This window comes from Ailuropoda melanoleuca, chromosome 2 (genome assembly GCF_002007445.2).
Source record: "Ailuropoda melanoleuca isolate Jingjing chromosome 2, ASM200744v2, whole genome shotgun sequence".
In the NCBI taxonomy this organism is placed as follows: Eukaryota; Metazoa; Chordata; class Mammalia; order Carnivora; family Ursidae; genus Ailuropoda; species Ailuropoda melanoleuca.
The window spans coordinates 10,840,302-10,866,926 of record NC_048219.1 but is presented as its reverse complement, the minus strand read 5'-3'; the positions used below and the strand labels follow the sequence as shown (position 1 = coordinate 10,866,926).

Sequence of the window (26,625 nt, the reverse complement as noted above, 5' to 3'; positions counted from 1 at the left end):
ATTTCCATAAACAGGAACAATAATTTAATATACTCAGTGCAATTCAGGTTATCATATCACTAAAGCATGGTCTCTGGTGTGGCTATGTTGCCATTGTTTTTTCCTCCATATCCCCTGAAGTCCTAGCATGCCTGCAGGCAAAATTTCCTTCAGGTTCGTTCAGGTACATAGTTGTGAATCATTTCTTTGCAGGCTACAATAACTTCATGGTACTTTCCATGATGTCAGAAGTCTTCCACCAATCTCTAATTAACAGCTGACAAGTTTTTTGAAGGTGTTTTCCTGGCTCAAGCCACTGTAAAATATCCATTTTATTATTTTTTTAAAGATTTTATTTATTAATTGTCAAAGAGAGTGAGCATAAGCAGGGGGAGCAGCAGGCAGAGGGAGAAGCAGGCTCCCTGCTGAGCAAGGAGCCTGAGGCAGGACTCAATCCCAGGACCCCGGGATCATGACCTCAACTGGAGGTGGATGCTTCACCAACTGAGCCACCCAGGTGTCCCTAAAACATCCATTTCAAAATCCGAAATAGGGGCACCTGGATGGCACAGTCATTAAGCGTCTGTCTGCCTTTGGCTCAGGGCGTGATCCCAGCGTTCTGGGATCGAGCCCCGCATCAGGCTCCTCCGCTGAGAGCCTGCTTCTTCCTCTCCCACTCCCCCTGCTTGCGTTCCCTCTCTCGCTGGCTGTCTCTCTCTCTGTCAAGTAAATAAATAAGATCTTTAAAAAAATAAATAAAATAAAATAAAATAAAATCCGAAGTAATACTTGTGTTTAATACTCTTATGGTAACTTTAGCCTAAACACTTGCATACCTGTGATAAGTCATTCTGGGCCAAAACCATTCAGCAGAACACGTAATCGTGACAGAAGGGGAGACCATGGCCAGGAACACAAACAGATTAGTGAGGCCTCTCCACCTCAGGAACGTGCGATCTGCCAAACCAGCTCTCATTAGTGCTAACTGTACTGAACTGGCTGGGCACGTCTTTTAAAAACGCATTAACTACAAGTCAGTACTGTATCAAATTTATAAATTTGAACAAATTTATTTATTTTTAACTTTTTTCAAAAAGATTTTATTTATTTATTTGACAGAGAGAGACAGCCAGAGAGAGAGGGAACACAAGCAGGGGAGTGGGAGAGGAAGAAGCAGGCCCCCAGCGGAGGAGCCTGATGCGGGGCTCGATCCCAGAACGCCGGGATCATGCCCTGAGCCAAAGGCAGACGCTTAACGACTGCACCACCCAGGCGCCCCTAAACTTGAACATATTTAGAGGGGAAGAGCACCCCAATAAATTAATGCTCAAGGAGCCATGTCTACAATAAAGTTTCTTCCACGTTTGATGTAATCCAGATTCTGGCTAATAGTGGGCTTCAAAATCCCACTTCAAAAACCAGAAATTATTACATAAAAGAGACTGAATCATGTGGTTAGAGATTGGCACCTTCGTATTCTCATTCTATGCCCAAGGACCCAGCCTTTCCTGAGTTCTCGTATGTCTCCAGAGCACAGACAAACAAGGACACTCTGCTAACAGAAGGAGAACGTACTCAGGGCTGTGCCATACACCTGCCAAAACAAGACACCTGGGAATATTGCTAGACAAGCATCAGATCCATACCCAATTTTTTACTATTATGTCCTGTCAGTTAAAATCTAATAATTGCTCTATTTTCATTTGAAACATGGTCATGGGTTATGACTTTACAATTTTTTGCTATTATAAATGATGCCACAACAAACACCTTTGCACATGGATCCTTGAACACTTGTGAAATAACCGGATTCCGAGAAGTGGCGCAGCTGAGTGGGTACAGATTACCTTCCCAAAACATTATATTAATTTATATCTTTACCAACACCAGTTGAGTGTCTTTTTCCTCCAACACTTCCATTAACTCTTGATGTTATCTCTTTAAAGAGCTTTCCCATCTACCCTTAGGGAAAAATACCGAGAAAATATCAATAGTATTATTTAACACTGTCCTGGATGTACTAGCCAATGAATTAGGCAAGATAATTAAATAGAAAATATGAATATCGGAAGGGATGAAACAGTTATTGTTATTGCAGGTGATAGCATGTATCTTTAAAATGCAAAAGTAGGGGCTCCTGGGTGGCTCAGTCAGTTGGGTGTTTGACTCTTGGTCACGGCTCAGGTCTTGATCTCGGGATCATGAGTTCAAGCCCCACACTGGGCTCCACGCTGGGCATGAAAACTACTTTAAAGAAATGCAAGAGTAAAATTAAAAAACTATTTTCTAAAGTAAAATTGGGCTTTTGCCATGTTGGAATAACTGGTACTAGACTTGGCATTCTGCGATAAACTATTAGAAAACTGAATAAAATACATGAAAAATGTTTTTAGACAATAAAAAACAGGAGAAGTGGGACTATGATCTCTGAGGATCAAATGAGGTAGGCGAATCGCTTTGGCTTTCTGGATTGTGATACAGGAAGGGGAAATCAAAATGTACTGAACAGGGGCGTCAGGCTGGCTCAGTCCTTGGACAATGTGACTCTTAATCTCAGGGTTGTGAGTTCAAGCCCCATGTTGGGTGTGGAGCCTATTTAAAAAAAAAAAAAAAAAAGCAGAGGTGGCGGACAGGGGGCTGAGTTCACCAGGGCTGAGGTACCTGGAAGTTTTAGGGTAAAGTACCAGAGGAGACAATGACACAGGCAATGGGGTCAATAAATCTGTATAGGAATATTCTAAGTCTGTGCTAAACACTAATCCATACGTGTAATGTGAAACTTCAAGAGTCTGAGTAAAGAGAAGAAGTCTAAGCAGAAAAATTCCCAGAGCTCACGGAGAGTTAAGAGACAATTACGTTTGGGGGCACCTGGGTGGCACAGCGGTTAAGCGTCTGCCTTCAGCTCAGGGCGTGATCCCGGCGTTATGGGATCGCCCCACATCAGGCTCCTCCGCTATGAGCCTGCTTCTGCCTCTCCCACTCTCCCTGCTTGTGTTCCCTCTCTCGCTGGCTGTCTCTATCTCTGTCGAATAAATAAATAAAAAATCTTAAAAAAAAAAACAAAAATAAAACTTTAAAAAAAAAAGAGAGAGAGACAATTAAGTTTTGACCAGCCAGAGTAAGACTTCTTCACTGAGCACCCAGGGCATTAAATGGAGAACCCAGAACAGCAACATCTTAGTTGAAGGACTACCCGAACTCAACAGTAAAGATCATCCTAGAACTGTCCCCCAAACTCAAAAACAGGCCTTAAATCATCAAGCTGATCCCTTAGCAACTTAACTAACAAGTAAACCAAAAATTCAAAAGTCTTTAAAGACACAAAATTCAGACACTCAAAAACACATGTTTACTTTGTCCATCATCCCATCAAAAAGTACTAGACACGTGAAAAAAAAAAAGTCATGCTAGACTCGGAAGAAAAAGTAATCAATAGATCCAGAAATGAATGCTAGACTTAGCAAAGATGTAAAAACAGTTATTATACATATATTCAAAATTTAAAGAAAAACATGAAGAATATAGAGAAATAGAAGATATTAAAAACAATCAAGTAAAATTCCTAGAAACGAAAACATACAATATCTGAAATTAAAAATTCACTAGATGGGCTTAATAATAGCAGTTATAAATTGTAGAAGAATAATCCATGAATGTGAAGACACAGCAATGGATTATTTGATGTTAAAAAAAAAGACAGATAAAAAATGAACAGAGCCTTAGTGACATGTGGAACGATGTTAAGTGGTCTAATATGTTTGTAATTGAGGTTCTGGAAAAGGCGGAAGCAGAAAAAGTATATGAAGAAAAGATGAGAAACAGAAATACATTATACATCAGAGGTTTGCAAACTTTTGCTGTAAAAGGCAGGATAGCAAATATTTTAGGTTTTACAGGCTAATGGTCTCTGTTGCAACAACTCAACTCTATCACTGTAGCACAAAATATACCATAAAGAACACATAAATGAACGGCTGTGGTTTTACTTATAAAAGCAGGTAGGGATCCAGACTTGACCTGAAGACTGTAGTTTGCCAACCCCTGCTATACATGAAGTGGTGTGATTTGTGATGAGTGATAAGTAAAATGCATGTTGTAACCTCTAGAGCAACCATTAAATGTAAAACAAGGAGTTTAACCTAATAAGCCAACAGTGGAGATAAAATGGAAATAAAGTGGAGAATACAAAAATTATTCAGTAGTCTTTATTGAGGCAGGATAAGGAAAAGGCAGGAAAAGAGCTGGAAAGGAACAAAAACAGATGACATAAATAAAAAACAAACAGGAAGATGGTACATTTAAATCCAACTATATTGATAATTATATTAAATGCAAATATTCAGAACTCCACTTAAAAATAAGATTATCAGACTGGATGAAAAATGACCAAATGCATGCTATCTACAAGAAATTCACTTTAAATATAAAGACACAGACGTTAAGAGTAAATAAATGTAAAAAGGATACCATGAAAACCCTAATTGTAAGAGAGAGGGATGGTTATATTAATATCAGGCAAAGTAGGCTCAAGACAACACCAGAGTTAAAAAGGTTTTATAATTATAAAAATATTACTTCACTGAGAAAATATAACCGAAAGTATCTATGTACCTAATAACAGAGGTTCAAAAACAGAAAGCAAAAACTGGCAGAAGTGAAGAGAAATACTGAAATTCATATCTATTGCTGTATATTTCAACACTCCTCGGTAATTTATAGAAGGCATAGAAAAATCGATAAGTATACAAAACACCTGACCAACACTATCAACCAACTTGACCAAATTGACATTTATAGAACACTCCACACAACAGCAGCAAAGTATACATTCTTTTGAAGTGCATTTCAAACATTTACCAAGATAGACTATAGGCTTGGCCATAAAACAACTTTTAATATATTTAGAAGATTGCAATCATACAAAGCATATTCTCTGACCATATGGAATTAAGTTAGACATCAATAGCAAATGAAAATCCTCCAAAATTTGGAAATTGAAGACTAAACTTCTAAATAACCTATGTGTAAAAGAAATCACAAGCAATATTACAAAGTGTTTTGAAGTACATGAAACAATATATCAAAATTTGTTGTTTTCAGTTAAAGTAGTGTTTAGGGGAAAATGTATAGCTTCAAAGGCTTACATTAAAAAAGATAAAAGTTCTAAAACTCAGTGAGTTAAGTTTCTACATAAGAAGCTAGAAAAAGGAGATCAAATTATACCCAATATAAGGAGAAGAAAGAAAATAAAGACAAGATCAGAAATAAATGAAATAGAAACTGANCTCCCCCTGCTTGTGTTCCCTCTCTCGCTGGCTGTCTCTATCTCTGTCAAATAAATAAATAAAATCTTTAAAAAAATAAAAAAAAAAAATAAAAAAATAAATAAAAAATTAAAAAAGATAAAAGTTCTAAAACTCAGTGAGTTAAGTTTCTACATAAAGAAGCTAGAAAAAGGAGATCAAATTATACCCAATATAAGGAGAAGAAAGAAAATAAAGACAAGATCAGAAATAAATGAAATAGAAACTGAGCAAATGAGAGAAGAAAATCAATGAAACCAAAAGCTAGTTCTCTATCTCAATATCAATAAATTGATCAATAGCAATAAAACTGATATGAATATCAATGAAATTTATCAACCTCTAGCTTGACCAATTAATAAAAAAAAGAAAAAATGAAAAATTACCAATATCAGGAATAAAAGAGGGAAACATCATTACAGATCCTACAGACGTTAAAAAAACAAAAACAAAATATTATGAACAACTCTTTGTCAATAAATTCAATAATTTAGATGAAATGAACACTGTTGTTTGTTTGTTTGTTTGTTTGTTTTGAGAGAGGGAGGGAGGACTGAGGGAGAGAGAGAGAATCTTAAGCAGGTTCCACACCCAGTACAGAGCCCTATGGAGGGCTTGATCTCACAACCCTGAGATCATGGCCTGAGCCAAAATCAAGAGTTGGACACTTAACCAACTGAGCCACCCAGGGCCCCTGAAATGAACACATTTCTTAAGAGATATAAATGGTCAAAACTGACACAAGAAAAAATAAAAAGTCTGAACAGCCATATATCAATTAAAGAAACTAAACATATAATATTAAAGAAACTGAAAATGTAACTTTAAAAATCTGCCCACAAAAAAGACTCCAGGCCCAAATGGCTTCAATGTTAAATTCTATTAGGCATTTAAGGAAGACATAATACACATCCCATACAAACACTAGGGAAATAGGGAAGGCGGAAAACTTCCCAACTCTTTTTATGAGGCCAGTATACTAGTACTTAAACCAAAGACACTCTAAGAAAAGAAAACTCTAGAATAATATCCTTTGTAAATACAGACACAAAAAATGTGTAACATTATACTAGCAAATCAAATATATAAAAAGCAACAACAACTAAGTTTTACTCCAGGAATGCAAGATAGTTTAACAGTTGAAAATCAATCTGCACAATTTACCATGTTAATGGAAAAAATTAAGAAAAAAATGATTATCGATAGATGCAGAGGGGTGCCTCAGTGGCTCAGTCAGTTAAGCGGCTGCCTTCAGCTCAGGTCATGATCTCAGGGTCCTGGGAATAAGCCCCAGGATGGGCTCCCTGCTCACTGGGGGGTCTGCTTCTCCCTCTCCCTCTGAGCCATGTGCATGCTCTCTCTCTCTCAAACGAATAAATAAAATCTTTTAAAAAAACAATAGATGCAAAAAAAGCATTTGAAAAATTAATCATGCATTTATAAAAAAACAAACCAGGCATTCATGATAACAACTCTAGCAAAACAGGAATAGAAGGGAACTTCCCCAGCCTGTTAAAGAGCATCTACAAAAAGCAAAAGATTGAATGCTTTCCCCTCTAAGATAGGGAAGAGGGCAAAGATTTGTGCTCTCATCACTTCTACTCAACATTGACCTGGAGGTCTTGGTCAATGTAACAAGAAATGAAAAAGAAATAAAAGAGAGTGAAAAGGAAGGGGAAAAAAAGCCTGTCATTGTTTACTCACTGTACAAATAAGTAAATCCCAAGAGAAATCATGTAAAAATCCCCAGAGATCTACAGAGACTCTTCTAGAACTAATAACTAACTGAATTTAACAAGGTCACAGGATATACGGTCAACATATAAAAATTTACTCGTATAAGTCAATAATGAACAATCAGAAAATGAAATAAAAAAACAATGCATTCATAAAAACATTAAAAAACATGAAACACCTAGGGATCAAATTAATAAAATATATGCAAACTCTGTATACTGGAAACTACAAAATGGCTAAGAGAAATGTCAAAGGTCTAAATAAATGGAAAGACAGGCCACATACATCAATCAGAAGACCAAAACAGTTAATATGTCAATTCTATTCAAATTAACCTATGGAATCCATGTCATGTCAATCAAAATCCAAAAAGCTTCTTTTTGTAGAAATTACCAAGCTGATTCAAAAATTTATACAATATGCAATGGACCTAGAATAGCCAAAACAATGTTGAAAAGAATAAAAGGGACTTGCCTGACGAGGTTTTAAGATTTAATATAACTACAGTGACCAAGAGAGTGTAGCATTTTTTTTAAGATTATTTATCTATTTATTTTAGATATGGGAGAGGAGAAGGAGTAGAGAGAGAGGGATAAGCAGACTTCATGCTGAGCGCAGAACCCTACTCGGGGCTCAATCCTACAACCTTGAGATCATGACCTGAGCTGAAATCAACAGCAGGATGCTCGACCCACTGAGCCACCCAGGCTCCCTGACAGTGTAGTATTTACATTAGGTTAGACACATAGATCAGTGGAATAGAAGAGAGTCCAGAAATATACACACAAATATATTATCAGTGTTATCAAATTTTTAAAAAGGTGCCACAATAACTCAATGTGGAAATACTAATATTTTTTTTTAAATGGTACCAGAACAACTGGGTATCCATCATAGGAGAAAAAAAAAATGAACCTTGACCCTTACTTTACACCACAAATTTTAAACTCAAAATGGATCACAAAACTAAATGTAAAAGTTAAATTTGTAGAAGAAAACATAGGAGAAAATCTTCAGGACTTTGGGGTAGGCAAAGATTTCTTTTCTTTCTTTCTTTTTCTTTTGAGAGAGAGAGAATGCCTGAGCAGGGGGAGGGGCAGTGGGAGAGGGAGAGAGAATCTCAAGCAGGTGCTAGGCTCAGTGCAGAGCCTGACATGGGGCTCACACCGAGATCATGACCTGAGCTGAAATCAAGAGCTGGTTGTTTAACCAACTGAACCACCCAGGCGCCCCTCATTTTTTTTTTTAAGATTTATTTATTTATTTGAAGGGGGGGAGGGGGGACAGAGGCAGAGGCAGAGGAGGGAGTCCCAAGCAGATTCCATACTCAGCACATAGTCTGAGGCGGAGCTCAATCTCACGACCTTGAGATCACATCCTGAGCCAAACCAAGAGTCTGAAGCTTAACAGGCTGCACCACACAGGCACCCCTCTTTTTTTTTTTTTTTAAGTTTACTTATTTTAGTAATCTTTACACCCAACATGGGGTTTGAACCCATGACCCCAAGATCAACAGAGACACACTCTTCCAACCAAGCCAGCCAGGTACCCCTAGACAAAGATTTCTGAGCACACAAAAAGCATCAGCCATAAAGAAAAATTTGACAAATTCTGCACTTTGAACGATACTATTAAGGAAATGAAAAGCCACACCATGAATTAGAATAAAGTATTTGCAATATATATATCTGACAAAAGACTTGCATCCAGAATGTGTAAAGACATCAAACAACTCAGTGATAGGACAAACTATATGACATTGGCAAATGATTTAAACAGACATTTCCCCAAAGAAGATACACAAATTAGCACATGAAAAGATGTTTAACATCATTCTTTTTTTTTTTTTTTTTGAGAGAGAGAGCTTGCGTGGGCACAAGCACATGTGCAAGCATGGGGAGGTGGGGCAGAGAGAGAATCTTTCTTTTTTTTTTTAATATTTTAGTTATTTACTTGAGAGAGAGAGTGAGCAAGAGAGAGAACATGAGCAGGGACAGAGGGAGAGGGAGAAGCAGACTCCCCACTTAGCAGGAAGCTTGACGTGGGTCTCGATCCCAGGACCCTGGGATCATGACCTGAGTCAAAGGCAGATGCTTAACTGACTGAGCCACCCAGGCATCCCACAAAGAGAGAATCTTAAGCAGGCTCCATGCCCAGTGCAGAGCCTGACCAGGGGCTCGACAGCACGACCCTGAGATCATGAGCTGAGCCCAAATCAAGAGTCCCACGCTTAACTAACTGAGCCACCCAGGTGTCCCTAACACCATGCTTCATACACTTCATATAGGAAGTGGAAATTAAAACCACAATTAAATGTCATTACACACAGGGGCGCCTGGGTGGCTCAGTTGGTTAAGCCTCCGACCCTTGATTTTAGCTCAGGTCATGATCTCAGGGACGTGGGATCGAGCCCCACCTTGGGCTCTGCACTCAGTGTGCAGTCTGCTTGTCCTTCTCTCCGCTCCCTCTCTCCCTCTCAAAGACAAAAATAAATAAAATCTTTAAAAAAAAAAGTCATTACACACATACTACAAAGGCTAAAACTGAAAAGATGGACATTATCAAGTGTTGACAAGAATGTGGAGAAACTGGATCTCACCACTGCTGGCGGGAATATGAAATAAGAGTCAGTCACTCTGGAAAACTGTTTAGCAGTTCGAACAAAGTTATACCTGCTTTTGAGCCAACGATTTCATTCCTGAGTATTTACCCAAGAGAAATGAAAACATACGTCCACAACGAGATGGGCACAAGAATTTTCGTAGCAGCTTCATTCGTAGTGGCCCCAAACGGCAAAGAAAACATCCATCAGTTGGTGAACAGCTACATCGCGGTCCATCTGTGCCACGGAATAGTACTGAGCCACAGAAAGGAACAAGCTCTGATGCACGCAGTAACCTGAATGAATCTCAAAAGCGCCGGCCTCAACACATGAAAGCCAGACACAAAGGAGCACGTACTGGGTGGCTCCCATTACAAGAAATTCCTGAACAGGTGATACTAATCCAGAGTGACAGAATTAGGAGGTTAATAGTTGCCTGGGCTGAGTGAGACAGATAGGAGGGTTTCATGACAAAAAGGCGTAAGGGGGGGAAAAAGGCAGGAGGGAAATTTTGGGTGAAGGAAATGTTCTCTATCTTACTTATGGTGACTGTTACGAATATATGTCAAAACCCACTGAATTGTACACTTCGAATGGGTGCGTTTTATTGTATGTAAATTATACCTTAACAAACTCAATTAAATAAAAACTCCTAGAAACAAAAGAATCTGGTAAGATAGCCACTTATGAAATTAATACACAAAAAGAAATAGGTAGTTAGCAGATACAATGGAAGATCCCTTTCACAAAAATAGTTGAGACGAAATACCGTAATGAGAAGCATGCAGGAAGTTTATGACAAAAATGGCAAAACCCTACTGAGGATCATAAAAGAACACTTGAGTAGACAGACTACTGTATTAGCTTCCTGGCTGGTCTCTGCTTTTTCCAGAGGGATCTACTCAAACCTTATACAGTGCTCACATCATTTCCCCAGTAAAAATGAGCATTTTCCCGGCACTAACTTCTAGGAGGAATTTGTCACGTGAGTCCTTATATGAGGATGCTAAATGTCATCAGAGAGAATATTTGAACTAATACAATAACTTCCTAATTGGTCTCCTCCTTGCCTTTTATCTTTCTTCCTTCAAACCACCCTGAAGTATGTTATCTTTCTGGATTCTGCTGCTTAAAATTCTTGAACAGCTCCTTCCTGCCTACTGGCTAAAGTCCCTACTTGTATGAATGGATTTAATACTCTCTGGGACCCTGCTTCTGCCAATCTCTGCACGCTCATCTCCTACCACCTACCTTGCCTCCCGTCCTTAGGCTACATGCCAATTCCCGGGCACACGGTACCCTTCATGCCGCCAAGCTTCTGTCCATATAGTTCCTGTACTACCGTAAAACCATCCTTCTCAATCTGAGAAGCTCTTGCTCCTCCTTCAGAGTCGGCTCAAACAGCGCCTCCCTTGGGAAGCTTTCCTTGACTTCCCTGGACTGACGTCAACTTCGATTTCCTACACACTGTACCATATACATGCACTTCCTGGCAAATGCTGGACTGCATCTGTCTATTTTAATGTATGTTTCTCCACAACACTGTAATATCCATACGAGTAGAGACCACGTCTATGTGTGTACGGCTGTTGGCCTTAGTTTAACGTTTGGTATGTCGGAGGCACTCAGTCAATATCCTCACCAGTGTCCTTACTGAACTAACAAAGGTTCTCTGCATGACTTTCCCTATATGTTGCCTCCAAAGTCAAGGACATCCTATAATGAATTTAAAGAAAACATTCCAATGCAAACCAATAATAGGCTTTAGTACCTTGTTCTTTGGACTTTGTTTGTTTGTTTTAAGATTTTATTTATTTATTTGACAGAGANTTTTTTAAGATTTTATTTATTTATTTGACAGAGAGAGAGACAGCCAGCGAGAGAGGGAACACAAGCAGGGGGAGTGGGAGAAGAAGAAGCAGGCTCCCAGTGGAGGAGCCTGATGCAGGGCTTGATCCCAGAACGCTGGGATCATGCCCTGAGCCGAAGGCAGACGCGTAACGACTGAGCCACCCAGGCGCCCCTGTTCTTTGGACCTTGATCTTGACTTGGGGCTCAAGCTGATCAGCCATCAACCTTTCCTGTGCCTCCACTACACTCTACATAACTTGACTGTGACATCTCTAACACTAATTTGTGTATCTGTCTCTTCCTGTAAACTCTTTGAAGCCGGGCAGAGTCATACTCATTTTCTTTTTTTAATCTCTATTTTATGGTACAGAGTCTGGTCTATAATTTGCTCTCAATAAAAGCTGGTTGGTGATAAAATATGTCTATTTCAGTCTAAAACCTAGCATCTGAATAGAACATTCCAGTAAAGTCAGCAACAGAACAAGGATGCCCACTAATACCACTATTATTTAACACTGTTGTAGAGGCATTAGCCAAGGCAATTAACTTGAGAAAGAAAGTAGAAAAGGGACCACTGGAGGTAAAAGTATCATCATTTGCAGCTAATATGATTGTATACCTGGAAAATGCAAGAGATTCGACTGCAAAATGACCACAAACAGGAAGCAGGGGAAAGAGGTTATAAAATGAGTATTAGAAATCAGTAACTTTCATTGTTACAAAAAAACCCACTTTAGGTAAGAGATATAATGGAATAAAAGACTCCCATTTACAATAGCATCAAAATTCTAAAATACCTAGGAAGAAATTTAACAAGTGCATTAAGACTCATATGAAGAAAACTAAGAGACATAAGAGGAGACTATGGAAAGCTAAGACTTTTGAATTAGAAAATTTGACATATTGGGTGTCAGTTCTTCCTAAAATATGTTATAATAACAAGACCATAATAAAAACACCAGCAGGTTATTTTAAGATCAATACAAGTTGCTGCTAAAGTTTTATGGAAAAATAAGTAAATAAGGATAGCTAGTTGAATTATGACAAAGAAGAACAAAGAGAAGAATTAGCACCAACNTTTTATTTTTATATTTTATTTATTTTATTATTTTTTTTTATTTATTTATTTATTTATTTATAAAAATATATTATTATAAAATTAATTAAATAATCTATTTAATTATACTTCCTCAGTAATTAAAACCGTGATAAAGAAAAAGGCCAGCGGAGCATATTTGAAAATCCAGACATACGCTCCAGTATCGGTGGGAATTTAATATATGATGAACCTGTGGTGAAAAAATGAGCGGTTTAATAAGTGACACTGAGGCAATTTTAGCTTTCCAGAAAAAAAAAATTAAGCTGGATTTACACTTCCCATCTCATACCCGGATAAATTCCATATGGATCAAAGATTGAAGTGTGAACACAAAGCCATGGAAGTTCTAAGAGAAAATACAGGAGACTCTATAAACTCAGAGTGGGAAGGGCCTGTGACTCAAAATGCAGAAGCCATAAAATAAAAGGTTGATATATTTGATTACATAAAGATGAAACAAAATCCTGCATGGGCAAANAATTTTAGCTTTCCAGAAAAAAAAAATTAAGCTGGATTTACACTTCCCATCTCATACCCGGATAAATTCCATATGGATCAAAGATTGAAGTGTGAACACAAAGCCATGGAAGTTCTAAGAGAAAATACAGGAGACTCTATAAACTCAGAGTGGGAAGGGCCTGTGACTCAAAATGCAGAAGCCATAAAATAAAAGGTTGATATATTTGATTACATAAAGATGAAACAAAATCCTGCATGGGCAAAAAATATCACAAGCAAAGGCAAAAGACGTATGACAACGTGGCAAAAAAGTCTATCAGAGAAAAGCGTCATCTCCACCTGCTTGGAAGAAATTGGCAAGAGGAAGAACAATAACCCTAACACAAAATGAGACAAAGAACAGTTCCCAGGAAAAGAAACACAAATGTCCCTTATCCTATGAAAAGTATGTTTAACCTCTGTCATAAAAATATAAACACACATTAAAACTACACTGATGTCCTGCTCATCTCCTCTCAAGGCAGCAAAAACTCCAAAAATGTGATAACATTGATAAGAACATGGGAAAAAAGAGGCGCCTGGGTGGCTCAGTCGGTTAAGCATCCAACTCGTGATTTCCACTCAGGTCATAATCACATGGGTCATGATGTCATGGGTTGTGAGATCGAGCCCCTCATGGGACTTCGCACTCAGTGTGGGGTCTGGTTGGGATTCTCTCTCTCCCTCTCCCTCTGCCCCTCCCCCTGCTCACGTGCTCTCTCTCTAAAATAAATAAATAAATAAAATCTTAAAGAAAAAAAAAAAGAATGTGGGAAAACAGGTACCCTCAATCGTTACTGGCAGAAATATAAATTAGTATGATCCCATGGAGGTCAAACTGGCAATGGCTCTCAAAATTACAAAAGCACGTATTTTCTGACCAAGCAATTTCACTTCTGGGAATTTATCCTACAGGTTCGATGGTACATGATCAGAATGACACACGTCCATGGTTACCGCTGAAGAACTGTTTGTGATAGTTAAGGATCAGTAAAATGTCCATGGGGGCGCCTGGGTGGCACAGCGGTTAAGCATCTGCCTTTGGCTCAGGGCGTGATCCCGGCGTTGTGGGATCGAGCCCCACATCAGGCTCTTCCGCTATGAGCCTGCTTCTTCCTCTCCCACTCCCCCTGCTTGTGTTCCCTCTCTCGCTGGCTGTCTCTATCTCTGTCAAATAAATAAATAAAATCTTNAAATAAAATCTTCAAAAAAAAAGAAAAAAAAAGAAAAATGTCCATGAATAGGGGATCGTTATATGGAAAGATGGCTATGATACATAGTTAAGTTTTTAAAAAAGCAAGGAATAGATTGTGTGCNAAAAAAAAAGAAAAATGTCCATGAATAGGGATCGTTATATGGAAAGATGGCTATGATACATAGTTAAGTTTTTAAAAAAGCAAGGAATAGATTGTGTGCGTGTGTGTGCATATACATACATACATACACACACAAGGAAAAAAAATAAGCAGAAACTCTGAACCAGATTAACAAGAAACAGAACAGTGGTTGTGAGCTGGAAGTGAGATGGGCTCTGGGAGATAGGAAACAAAACGGGATGGGGACTTTGCATGGTATACTTTTAAACATTTTGAGTTCTGAATAATAAAAATATATTCAAAAATACAAATGTTTAAAGTTTGTCAAACAAGTGGGTACAGTTAGTCAGATCTAGGTTGTAATTCAAGATTAAGGGATTTTGGAAGCTGCCAGAATAATGATATTCTGTGTCTTTACTTAAGTCAAGATTCATGTGCTAATGAACAAGCGACAAGCTGACATTCCATTACAAAATCAAGAGGCTGTAATTCTTGGGGGAGAGAAAGAAAGAAAAGGAACCCGGCCACTTCCAGGTAAATGAACAGCTACTCTATTTGCAGCTGTCGGTCTGGTTAATGGCCTGAATGCCATGATGATGGCAGGAATGGGAAGGAAGGAAAAGAAGCAAAATACCCGAATGGGAAATAAATCCATGGGTCTTGATGGCTGATTGAAAAGTCCTACTACATATGTTCAGAAAGCCTCACTGCAGTCATCCAGATATTTTGCAACTTATTTAATTTGCCAGATTGTACTAGAGGGTGCATGACAATTTGTCATGGCTGTGGAAGGCTAGAAAGCTATAAAGAGAACACAGTGATCTGTACAGCCTAGGTGTCTGGTAGTATCACTAATAGAAATTAGGAAGTCAGGAGGAAGAACTGGTTTAGGGGGAAAGGCATGGCTTTGGTTTTAAGTACATCATATGTGAGGTAAGTGGGAAGGCAGGTAACAACTGCCAGAGGGCCACCGGACATGCTGATCTGAAGTTCAGAGGGTAAGTCAGACGTGAAGACAGAGAGGTGGAAGATATCTGCAATGAGAGATGGAGGGGCTCACCAGAAGCACGGGCTGAGATGAGAACCTAGAGGACTGCCCTTGACTGTGGAGCAAGACGGGGAAGAGCCAGGGCTACAGAGACAGGGAGAAATAGGAGAGCATGGTGACTGTTAGCCGAGGCGGGGAGTTTCAAGAAGCAGTGAAGGGATCAACCCAATGAGAAAGAGGGCCACGGATAATAATAGTAGCAACATATACTGTCTTCTTCGACGACGACAACCTATCGGGTAGGTGTTATTATTCTCCCCATTGGACAGAAAAGGATATTAACTGAGACAGGCACTCCAAAGCTCCAGGATGTAATTGCTGAGCTATACTCTTGCACAACTGTCAGGGGAAGAGCTGGGAGATCTGACACCAGCTCTACCACTCAATTAGCTCTATGTCCACGGACTTGACCTTTACCTTTCTAAGCTTCATGTCCTTCTCTGCAAATTGAGGGGACTGGTCTAGATTATCTCTAGCTCTTACGTCATATGAATCTTTGATTAAGGTAGAATGGAAGAGATACGTACACGAGAGGCAATGAATGAAAAATTTAGCAATGAGGGAACAGGGAGACCTGGCCAAGAAAATCAGAATGTTGAATGTTTTATACAGTCACTTTTCAAGCAATAAATCCAGACTCTGACATACAAAATCTATAATTGCAAAACTCTACTTTCTGTCTATATACTTAAGTTAGGTATAATATCAAGAATTAAAATGGCTCATACCTGAAAATTTACGAACGCTGCTCTTGAAACCCTGCTAAGTCAATTGAGTGGAGTAAAAAAGGGAAGATTCCAAGTCAAACACACTCTGTATGTGAAGGATTGTCCTGTAGAGAGAGCAAATAGCTATTTACAATGTACTTTTGTAATTAGAGACAAAAACATCTGCTAACGTACTTAATAGCTACTTATTTAAGTAAACTACATGGTAGCACTCATCAGGGGTCACTTTTTGGCAGGTAAAAATAGATAATCGCCACGGATGATGAATTACCAGAAATAAACAGATTTGCTTATTTTTAACTGAAACCTTAATATGAAAATCGGCAAGAAGTGATTTCTGATATTAAAATGGATTACGGCAAATTGCAAGCAGACGTACTTGTTAACTTTGACAATCAAATAAACGTCTTAAGACAACAGCTGTTCAAAGGCAGGCCAGCTGATGAGGAGGCACCAGAGTGACACACGTCCTAGCACCCTTTTCCTGCAAGTGGCGTTGATGTGATTTGCAAGAAAACCAAACAGAAGAGCTTTAAAGATTCAACTTGAAAAATCCAACATTTCTTAAAAACTGTATGGTTGCAGGAAGTGGAAAAAAAAATCCTACTGCATATGTTCAGAAAGCTCTACTGTAGTCACCCAGATCTTTTATGACTTATTCAATTTGCCAGATTGTACCAGAGTGTACCACAATTTGTAATATCAGCTGTAACAACTTGTTAACCATTTTTCAGCTTTTACTCTATTTTAAACCTTTTTAATTGCCAAAAAAAAAAAAAAAATCTGTTTGACTCTTTTCTTCGTTGACCATGACGTTTTGTTACTCAAAGAGAGTGTGAGGTTTTATGTCTATAGGCAGTGGAAAATGAATTTGATGCTTTTTAAATCAATCAATTAAGCTAAGAATTCTCCCCCCCAATTTTTTTTTTTAAATTTATTTAGACAGCCATCGAGAGAGGGAACATAAGCAGGGGGAGTGGGAGAGGAGGCAGTAGGCTCCCAGTGGAGCAGGGAGTCCGAAATGGGGCTCGATCCCAGGACCCTGGGATCAGGCCCTGAGCTGAAGGTGGACGTTTAACGACTGAGCCACCCAGGAGGCCCTCTCCCCAAAAATTCCTTGACTGAAGTAATGGGGTCACTTTTTAAGATAATATGTATTTTTTTCTGATTATGAAAGTATTATATACTTCAGAAAATTTAGAAAATACAGACAAGTAGAAAGAAGAAAACAGACTGAAATAATTTTTATTTATTTATTTATTTTAAAGATTTTATTTATTTGACAGAGAGAAAGGGAGAACCAGGCTCCTCGCTGAGCAGGGAGCCCTACACGGGGCTCAATCCCAGGACCCTGGGATCATGATTTGAGTCAAAGGCAGATGCTTAACTGACTGAGCCACCCAGGTGCCCCTGAACAGAAACAATTTTTTTAATGAGTATCCTGAAAACACCACCAGAGGAAGGAGAGCTGTTCAAACATATTTAAACTAGTAAAACTATAGCATCAACTACCCAGTCGTGAGGAGGTCTGCATTCTGGCAACTTAAGCCATTCAAAACATTGTTGCCTAGAGGCTTACAAAATTTTTTGAGCAGAAAACTAGTTGGGGGAACAAAACTAATAATTTTTGAGAACAACTCCTTGCGACACGAGAAGCTCATCTATCACCTAGCCCCGCTGAGCTAGGAGGGCACCCAGTAAAGGGTACTTACTGTGGACAGCTTTGGCTTTACTGGTTCAACAATGGGACGCAACAGCACACTAACTAGTATTGGGTCTGTACAGTGGCAAGCAAAGTTAATTCTGTGGCTTTTTAAGAAAACTGATTTTTTAAAAATTTATTTATTCGACAGAGATAGAGACAGCCAGCGAGAGAGGGAACACAAGCAGGGGGAGTGGGAGAGGAAGAAGCGGGCTCATAGAGGAAGAGCCCGATGTGGGACTCGATCCCACAATGCCAGGATCACACCCTGAGCCGAAGGCAGATGCTTAACCGCTGTGCCACCCAGGTGCCCCAAGAAAACTGATTTCTGAACATAGTCTGTGCCCTAAGTAGTTTTTCCATACTGATGCCATCTCATTTTTAGGAATAACCACCATGCTCTACCCTAGTGGGTATTTTTAAAAAACAAAAATTTTAGTTTCCACACCCAACATGGGGCTTGAACTCGCCACCCTGAGATCACGAATCACATGTTCCCTCTACTGAGCCAGCCAGGCGCCCCTACCCTCGCAGATGTTAGTTAGTTTGTATATTAACCTTCAGCATCCTTTCTAACTTCCTTTTGGAAAACTAAAAAGTACACTTCCCAGACTCCTTTACAGTTAAGTTTCCCCATGTGAAATAGGGTCCATCCATCAGATGTTCTTCTGTGAGACTTGGAAGACCGAAATGAGGCGGGGACCATATTTCTGCTGCTTAGGCATTAATGCTGGCAAGCACATTTATGGAAACACTGACTTTTCCTGCAGCAGCCTTTCAGGGTCCAGAGCTTCGTGGCTGTTCAGAGACAAGTTTGGTGGAGACAACTGTCCCCGGTTGGTTGGTGTTGAGGGACAGTTTCAGGGAAGCAATTTCTTGACCCTTGAACTGCAGCTAGCGATGTCATCTGGAATGCAGCAGTGCCAGTGGTGGCCTCCTGATTCCCTCCCCTGGGGGGACTGTTTGGCTGTCTGGTTCTGGGAATGATTTCTGCAGGCCCAGCCTGGAGCCCATTCCTCCCGGCCTTTCCAGTGATTTTGTAAGCACTCAATTCCCTTTAGCAAACGAATGAAAACACAAGACTGGTGTCTTCTTCCTGCAACTAGGCCCAGATGACGTATTAATACATCAACTGCCTCAAAATTCAAGCGGACGGGTGAGTAGTCTGTGAGCAGCGGGACTGGTCAGTGTGCGGGGGGTACAGGCTCTGGAATCAGACTGTCCAGGTGCCAATTCTGGCTCTGCCACACACTAACTAGATAACACGGGAAGTTACCCTCCTAGAGCCTCAGTTTCTCCATCTGTAAAATGGAATAACAGAAATACCTTCTAGAGTTACAGGACAGGGGAAAGGAGAAAACCATCCAGGTAAAGGGCTTACAGCAGTGCCTGGCTTCTCACGAGCCCTTGATAGATGTTAGTTATTATTATGGTAATCACCATCATCGTCATCACCATTATTAATTACACAGACTGCTTTGAAACACTTCTTTAACTGAGCAGAAAACATAAACATTTTATGATTTCACTACCACGCATTTTCTCGTAGCCTGTAAAATGCCAACTTATACAAAGGTGGACACAGAAGAAAATGTGACTGGGTCCATCGTATTTGCGCACTAAGAGAGAGTGATCTTTTCAAAAGCACAGTGTACGTGAAGATTGCAAAGCTCCCTGCTAGCTGGCCAACAAGTTAAGGTTACTCTAACTAGCTCTTGTAGACCTCACCCTAAGGAAGAGTCTTTCTGTAGAAACGACGGTTGCCATATTTCCATTTCGGACACTTCCTCATTAATGATGCTCTAGGAACCAGGGTGTTTGCTATTTGGATTATTTTTTCAGCTTCATTAAGATATAATTGACAAAACCGTAAGATATTTAAAATGTGTATCACGATGATCTGATCCACATATATACCGTGAAAGGAGTCCCTCCGTCTAGCTAATTAACACATCCATCACCTCGCTCACAGATTTCTCGTTGGTTTTTGGTTCTGGTGTGGTTTTCTGTTGTTTGTTTGTGTCTGTAAGAACATTTAAGTTCTACTCTCTCAGCAAATTTCAATGATACAGTACAGTGTTATCAACTACGGTCACCGTGTTACACACTAGATCCTCAGACCTTGTTCACCTTATAGCTGAAAGTTCGTGCCCTTTTACCAACCTCTCCCTATTTCCTCCACCATCCAGCCCCTCATAACCACTTTTCTAGTTGGTTTCTGAGTTTCACTTTGTTTCTGAGATTCCACATTTAAGTGATAAGATGTAGTATCTGTCTTTCTCTATCTGGCTTATTTGACTAGCATAATGCCCTCAGGGTCCGTCCCGCTGCTGCCAATGACAGGATTTCTTTCTTTGTCATGGCTGAATATTATTCTATTATAGACTTCTCTCTTGCATCTTCTTTACCCATCCATCCATTTAACAGACACATAGGCTGTTCTGTTACTCAGATTTTTTCAGTGCTACCACAGGGGCACCTGGGTGGCTCAGCTGGTTAAGCGTCTGACTCTTGGTTTCGGCTCAGGTCGTGATCTCAGGGTCCTGGGATGGAGCCCCATGTTGGGCTCCGTGCTCAGCAAGGAGTCTGCGTGGGACTCCCTCTCTCTCTCTCTCTCCCTCTGCCCCTCCTACTCATGCGCATGCTCTCTCTCTCAAATAAATAAATAAATCTTAAAAAATAAAATAAAATGTTATCACAGAGGAGATTTCACGAGAATAGGATCTATACTCTCCATAAGATTTGCAATCTGAAAGTTAAAATTTTAGGGTTTAGGTTTAGGATACAATTTAATGTACATATTAAGAAGGCCTTAGATAAAACTATGGCCTTGTTTGGTTTGCGGGTATCTTCCGATGATGGAAAATACATTGCAGATTTTGAAATAAAGCTTCCCCCAAATATTCTAAAACCATAAGAACCTCATATTGCACCTTATCCAACAGAACCACTGAGACAGAGGGAACTGAAGTGGACACAAAGGTGTTTGTCATACCCTCGGTGGCTCAGATGCTGCTGAGAGCCAAGCCCTCAACAGCACTGGAGGCTTTCTGAAGGGTTAGAAAAACAGTGGAAAGAGAGCAACTTCAACCTTTGATTCAATGATTACTTTTACACTGTTCTGAACTCCACATAGCTATATATGCTTTCTTTGCCTATCTTTTTTAAAGCAAAAATCTCTTATTCTATTTTTATGAGGAGGGCAGATATTCAAAAAAAGGAGAAATGTATTCATTCAATGCATAATTATTGAGCACCAACTCTGTGCCAGGCTCTCTCTGGCTCTGGGAAAGGTCAGTGCTCTGGAACACCCCAGTGTCTGTAAGGAGAGAGAGTCAGAGAAACAGAGAGAAGGAGAGGAAGAAAGAAGCTTTAAACCAAGTTACACTACAATGAAGAAAATACTCCTAGTATGAGGGAACTCTGAAATCAAGGAAGCAGATGACTGTGTCTAGAAGTGTCCAGAAGTTCCCAAAGGCAGTAACAGTTGAACGGGTCTTGAAGCATGAGTAGAAGTTCATTCAGGAAATGGTTGACAAAGGGCATTCCAGATACAGCACCAAGGGCAAAGGCACCGGTAGGTATCAAACAGTGTGACTTCTTCAGGGATGATAAAAATGTTGCTGTGGCTAGAGATATGGGGCCTGTGGAGGGATAGTGGAAGATAAAAGGAGAAAAAAGTATGTAGGCAACAGATCCAGAAGCCCCTCCACTTTTGCAGGTTTGGGGCGCTTTTGCATGGTTTTAGGAAGAGTGACATCACTATAGTTCTTCCGGTGACTGTGTGACTTAGTCAAGTTGCTCAATTCTGCGCATCAGTTTCTTCTTTGTAAAATGGGGATGTTGACTGTTAAGAGGGTCTAAGGAAGTCTGTTAAGAGGATTAAATAAGATAATAGCTAAGATAAATAAGATTAATAGCAATATGAAATAAATTAAGACAAACAGCAATGAGCACATAACAATACGTTTAACATCATTGGTCATTAGGGAAATGCAAATCAAAATCACAGTAAGATACCACTTCACATCCACTAAGATCGCTAGGATAAACACACACACACACACAAACACACAACAAGCGTTGGCCAGGATCTGGACAAATCAGAACCTTCATACACTGCTGATGGGAATGTGAAATGATGCAGCCATTTTGGAAAACAGTCTGGCAGTTCCTCAGATGATTAAACATAGAGTTACCAGGGGACCCTGCCATTCCACGCCTAGGTATATATATCCAAGAAAAATGAAAATATATGTCCCCACAGAAATCTGTACACAAATGTTTGTAGCAGCATTACTCATGATAGCTAAAAGATGGAAACAACCCAAATGTCCATCAACGGGAAAATGGAATATCCGTACGATAGAATGTTACTCAGCCTTAAAAAGGACTAAAGTACTGGTACTGCTACGAGACGGATGAACTTGGAAAACATCCTGCTAAGTGAAAGAAGCCAATCACGAAAGACCACATACTATATGACTCAATTCATATGAAAGTCCAGAATAGTAAGATCTATAGAGATAGAGAGTAGATACTTGGCTGCCCAGGGCTGGGAGGACGGGCTGTAGGGAGGTGGATGGGATGAGAGGCCTGAGAGCTAAAGGGTACAGTGTTTCCTTCTGAGGTGATAAAAATGCTCTAAAATTGACAGTTGTATGTATCTACCAATAGACTAAAAACCACTGAACTGCACACTTTAAATAGGTGAATTGCATGGTATATGAATTGTATTTCCATAAAGCTATTAAAAAACAGGTATATAATCCAGTGATTCCACTCCTAGATATACACCCAAGATCAATGCAAACATATGTCCACAAAAACACTTGCAGGACACAGATGTTCACAGGGGCATTATCCATAATAGCCCAAACACAGAAATAACTCGAATGTCTGTCAGCTGGTGAATGGACAAGCCAAGCGTGACACATCCACACAACAGAATATTATTCAGCCATGAGCAGGAACAAAGGACTGATACTTGCTACAAAATGGGTGAACATTAAAAACCTCAAGCTGGGGTGCCTGGGTGGCTCAGTCGTTAAGCGTCTGCCTTCGGTTCAGGGCGTGATCCTGGTGTTCTGGGATCGAGCCCCACATCAGGCTCCTCCACTGGGAGCCTGCTTCTTCCTCTCCCTCCCCCTGCTTGTGTTCCCTCTCTCGCTGGTTGTCTCTCTCTATCTGTCAAATAAATAAATAAAATCTTTAAAAAAACCAAAAAAACAAAACCTCAAGCTAAGTGAAAGGAGCTAGTTAACAGAAGACCATAGATTTTATGATAGTATTTAAATGAAATGTCCACCATGGGCAGATGACAGAGACAGAGTAGGTTAGTGGTTGTCATGGGTGTAGAGAGAGGCAAGAATGGGGAGTGACTGCTAATGGGTACAAGGTTTCCTTATACTATGGTGAAAATGTTCTGGAATTAGAGAGTGGCGATGGTTGTGTAACTCTACGAATACACTGAATTGTACACTTTATTTTATTTACTTATTTTTTAAAGACATGGGGGACTCTTTTATTTTTTTAAAGATGTTATTTATTTATTTATTTGTCAGAGAGAGAGAGAGCACAAGCAGAGGGAGCAGCAGGCAGAGGGAGAAGCAGGCTCCCTGCTGAGCAGGGAACCCAATGTGGGACTTGATCCCAGGACCCTGGGATCATGACCTGAGCCAAAGGCAGATGCTTAACCAACTGAGCCACCCAGGCATCCCTACACTTTATGTTTTAAGATTTTATTTATTAATTTATTTGCGGGAGAGAGAGAGAGAGAGCAAACAAGTGTGCACGACTGTGGGGAGGGGGGTAAGGGTGGAGAGGGAGGGAGAAGGAGAGAACCTCAAGCAGATTCCCCGCTGAGTGCAGAGCCCCAAGCAGGGCTCAATCCCACGACCCTGAAATCATGACCTGAGCCAAAACCAAGAGTCAGACGTTTAACTGACTGAGCCACCTAGGCACCCTCTGAATTTACTTTAAAAGGGTGAATTTTATGACATGTGAGTTATACCTCAGTGAAAATAGCTAACCTTTGAATGTTCACTTGATGCTGTGCTAAACACTGCAGACTCACTGGGGTCCTCACAACAGCCTCACGAAGAAAGAGCTGCTACGATCCGCACCGTATAAAGAAACTGAGGCATAGAGAAATTTTCCAAAAATTTCCAAACTTGCACAGAAGCAAGTGAAGAGAGACTGGAATTCTGGCTGACTGACCCCAAACCAACACCCGAGTCTTGTACTCTTCTTCTGACCATAGTGTGTGCACAATGCCTGGCATGCAGCTAGGGCTCAATAAATATTAGGTATTACTGTTATGATGATCCAATTTGCATACCCAGACGAAAACTTGAGACAGCCTGGAGGGAGAGAAACAGTGGGAAGGCAGGGCCAGAGAGACCAATTTAAAGCTTAAAGTAATTGTCAAAGTAAGACAAGGTGAGGAACTAAGGCAGTAGAGATGTAGGAAGGAGCAAAAACAGGAACTTCTACAAAAAATTGGAATTGTCCTATAAGTCGGGTTCGGTTACAATGTGCTAATATTTACATTCACAAGGACATTAACATAACCTACATTCACAATAGTACTCAATTCATTAAGTAAGGTTCAAGTTGCGGCACCTGGGTGGCTCAGTCGGTTAAGTGTTTGACTCTTGACTTCAGCTCAGGTCATGATCTCAGGGTTGTGAGATCGAGCCTGGGTAGGGCTCTGTGCTGGTTGGAGAGCCTGCTTGGGATTCTTTTTCTCTCTCTCCCTGTGCCCCTCCTGACCCTCTCTTTAAAAAAAAAAAAAAGACCGTGAGCTCCAAAACCATCTCTTTTAAGATATATAGTCATTAAACTAGAATTCAGTATGTCCCATCAGGGTCACCAAAACAATCTCATTAGCCTCCTTAGCAAAAATCCCTGAGTCATAAAGCTAACTAGCACTGGTAATTGTATTCTTTGTTGGATGAACATCTTTTAACCCTGGAAAGATTTAGAATTAAGTATAAAAAGGCTTTTTTTTTTTTTAAAGATTTTATTTATTTGGCAGAGATAGAGACAGCCAGTGAGAGAGGGAACACAAGCAGGGGGAGTGGGAGAGGAAGAAGCAGGCTCATAGCAGAGGAGTCCGATGTGGGGCTCGATCCCATAACGCCGGGATCACGCCCTGAGCCGAAGGCAGAAGCTTAACCGCTGTGCCACCCAGGCGCCCCTATAAAAAGGTTTAAGAGAATCGAAACCATAGCTGGGACAAGTCTCATTGAGAAGTTGGCATTTAATTAAAGTCCAAAGGAGGTGAGACAGTCATGCGGTATCTAAGGGAAGAGTGTTCCAGGAAGATGGAACGGCAAAGGCTCTAAGGTGGGGCAGGATAGGAGGGCTGGAGAAAGGAAAGAGAAATGGACTCAGAAAGGAAAGGCCGACTGTGCAGCAGGTAGGACATCATAGGACCAGCTTTTACAAGGCCTTGGCTTTTAATATGAGTAAGATGGGAACCACTGAAAATGGGGAGGCACTAACCATTTTTGAGCAAAGAAGTGACAAAAAATTCCCTCGGGGGAGATTAAAAAAAACTTACATCAAATTCTTTAAATGTTATAAACATATAATTATGTCACTGAAAGGGTTAAGCCTATTAAACAGAAACCCAGTTTCAAATAGAAAATAAGACTTAAATTATAGAGGATGAATCAAGTATCATGGGGTCAGAAATTTACATGGTCTGGGAGGAGCCCAGCTACTCAGGATGCCTTCTGTGGACATCTTGTAGTCTAATCCATACACGTGCCCATTTGGCCAAGGGTTGCAAGTTAGATTCTCACTTCGCATTTACCACTGGTGTGGTCAGGAAGGCTCCCAGGAATAAAGATCTCTGATCCCTGGTTATCAGCCAAGAGCTCTTGCTCCAGGGGTCCCACAGACCCACCCATACTTGAGGCTGGGGGATGGTGGGACTAGAGAGGAAGTTTGAGCCTCGGCTCTCCTATTGAGGATTTTGGATTTTCTTCTGATAAAAAACCAATTAAGGTTTTTAGAGCAGGAAAGCATAGGGACCGACTTGCTTTCCAGAAGACTCTGGAGGTGCCTTTGGGAGGGAATGAGGAACAAGAACAGGAGGCAAGGCGTTGGGAGACTGCCATGGTTCACCTTCTGGTTTAACGCTTACATTCTGCACTTAATGCATTTCCTCATCTGGGAAGCATAATAACCATCGACCTGACTGGGTGGCTGCTTTATGTGAAATTAAGTGAAATAATTTATATAGCTGAAGGCACTCCATTTACTAAATAAAGTTTCGCAAACAGAAACGTTTGAGCACAGAATACTGACGTGCGTAGTTAAAAGCCCACTAGGTGGGAATCTACTGCTTCCAAAGACGTCTTAAACGAAAACCAACACATGTTATATATCAATTATATCTCCATTTTTTAAAAAGAGAGAGAGAAGGAAAGAAAACCTAACACGTCTTGGAAAGATGTGGAGTCCGGCTCCTGGCACAATCAATGCGAAATAAGCGCATTGGAAAGGGAAGGGGCCAAACCGCTCACTAACTTACAAAAGAGGCAGTCTACACGGAGAGAAGGTGCGTTTGTGCGGTTCCGTCATAAACCAAAAATTATGGCTCCGTATGTGTTAGGTGTAGCCAGTCTGCCTTCGGTTCTAAGCCCGGATCCGTTGCATCACGATATAAAACCAGAGGATGGAGGATGGAGGAGAAACTCGGACGACTGCCCACGGAGCCACCTTCCCGAGGAAGCGCCCGGGGCGCCGGG

At 40.3% G+C, this 26,625-nt stretch overlaps 1 protein-coding gene across 3 annotated transcripts in view; it reads right to left on the bottom strand.

Annotated features, from left to right (window-relative positions):
- Positions 1 to 26,625, bottom strand: part of ZBTB8A (zinc finger and BTB domain containing 8A) — a 58,149-nt gene that overhangs the window by 30,760 nt on the left and 764 nt on the right. For 2 of the 3 annotated variants that reach the window (XM_034648548.1, XM_034648545.1), the window contains one exon: positions 16,162 to 16,265. The exons of the other annotated variant lie outside the window; for it this stretch is intronic. The gene's annotated coding sequence lies outside the window, so the exon portion shown is untranslated. The remainder of the gene's footprint in view (positions 1 to 16,161; positions 16,266 to 26,625) is intronic. 3 annotated transcript variants of the gene reach the window in all.